Source organism: Cynara cardunculus (genome assembly GCF_001531365.2).
Source record: "Cynara cardunculus var. scolymus isolate 2C chromosome LG 9, CcrdV1, whole genome shotgun sequence".
Taxonomy (NCBI): domain Eukaryota; kingdom Viridiplantae; phylum Streptophyta; class Magnoliopsida; order Asterales; family Asteraceae; genus Cynara; species Cynara cardunculus.
Window position 1 is genome coordinate 17,071,380 of NC_037536.1, and position 2,154 is coordinate 17,073,533.

Consider the following 2,154-nt stretch of genomic DNA (forward strand, 5'->3'; position numbering starts at 1 on the left):
GAAATATATTGTGATCTATGATTCTGCTTAATATTGTTATATTAATAAATAGTTTAATATTTTTAATTTATTTAGTATATTTATTAAATAGTACAAAAAAAATCTAAACTGCAATTTTTAATAAAAATTTGCACGTAACCAATATGTTACATGTGGATAATGACATGTCATGGAAACTGTAACACCCGTGTTTTGTGACACATTTTATGAGATTGTGTATTTTTATGAGCCTTTGGAGATCATACCTTCAGTGGGATGCATTGTGTCATAAAAAAAATTGGTACGGGGCGAGTTCTTATAAAACCAATTACACATAAAACGAAACAAAAACCCTGCCACCCTTTTTTTTTTGGAAATATATAATATTTATATATGGCAAATTAAACAAATAAACTCATACACCCTCCTCACCTTTTGTGAGATTTGAACCATTGACCTTCTAAAAGGCCAATGACTCACATACCGCTAGGGCAAAGGTCCTTTGGTAAAATAAAAAAAAACCCTACCACCTTTCCCGCTACGTAAAACGAAAAGCCGCACGCTTAACTCACAGTTTCAGTAAAATAGGTTTAGGGACGTGGGAGACTTATCACATGACTTAGGTCGCGGGAAACGTCACAAGAAGCCTCCAGAACATTTTTCAAGGCCGGTTTTTAGGGGTTTTCTCCATTTTCTTCCTCTCTCTTCATATCCTCTCGATTTTGGGCAATTTCGAAAGCCTTGGGGCCGATTTTTGGGAGATTTTCAGCAAATGGAGAAGAGAATCTTGGAGATTGAAAATCTTTGATAGGGGGTTTCAAGATCTTGATGAGGTAAGTTCTTGGGTGTTTTGATCTTCATTTTGGGGATTCTTGTGGATCTAAAGTTTGTGTTCATATTTAGTTTACTTCTAGCTAGGGGTGGCAATGGATCAGGTTGGGTTGGGTTCGGGTTAAACTTATCTATTAAACAGGTTGAAAAATCTCAACTCAACCCAACCCATTTAATTAAATAGGTTAAGATTTTTCAACCCAACCCAACATGTAACCTAAATGGGTTGACAGCGGGTTGACTTGTTTACGATTTCCTTAACCTAACCTGTAAAATAAATGAGTTAAACTTGGGCTGACCCATTTAATTTTAAAATTTTAAACAAAAAAAGGACTATACTGTTTTTTTTAATAAAACACAACTACAAATACAAACAAATTGTTCAAAGTTTGAATAAAAACACAACCACAACAAATATATTGTTCAAAATAAGTTGGATTGGACTTTGAAGACGATAATAGAGTAATGGACTAAAAGTTTTTCTTAGGGTTTCATGATGATTAAGAGTAATGGAGGCGATTGGAATCTGGAGTTCCATCTCAATCTCACGATGGTAGGATTTTTAATTAAGAATAAAACAAAATAAAAAGTTAGAATACTAGATATAATATTAAGAATAAAATAAAATCATATAATATTTTTAATGGGTTGAAAACGGGTCAAAAAATTTAACCCAACCCAGATCATTTATTTAAATGAGTTAGACATGTTGACCCATTTATTTAAATGGGTTGAAAATCTCAACCCAACCTGCTAATTTTGGTTTGTGTTTGGGTTGGATTAGCGGGTTGGGTCATTTTTTGCCACCCCTACTTCTAGCCATGGAAAGTAATCTTGAGAGGTTATTGGAAGGAATTGCTTGTGGATCTCAGATCTTCAGATTTTGGAAGCGAAAGTTTTGGGTTTGAATTCTAGGTTTAACCTAACTTAACAAGGTGAGTTCAAATTATTTTATGAAAACTTTGTACATGTCAAAAATATGCATTTTGATGTCATGAAGTGTTTTACTTGATGTTTATCAAATATGTTGTTTCGTTGATGAGTTTTGCATATTTGGTACATTTGATTTTTGGGGTCTTTTGACACTTTGGTAAATAAAACTTGAGAGTGCGTCATTTTGATGATTTATTACATAAGTGGAAATTATTGTGACATTAATGCACTCTGTTGTCTATGTAATAAAATAGCAACCATTTTAACCAAAAGTATAATTATTTAAAATATATAATTATTTAAAGTATAATTATTTAAAATAAAAACGACGAGTAGACCAAAAAATTATTTTACTCAATAAAAAATGTTTGAAAGTTTGTTAAGATATTAAATACATTAAAATATTTTTTA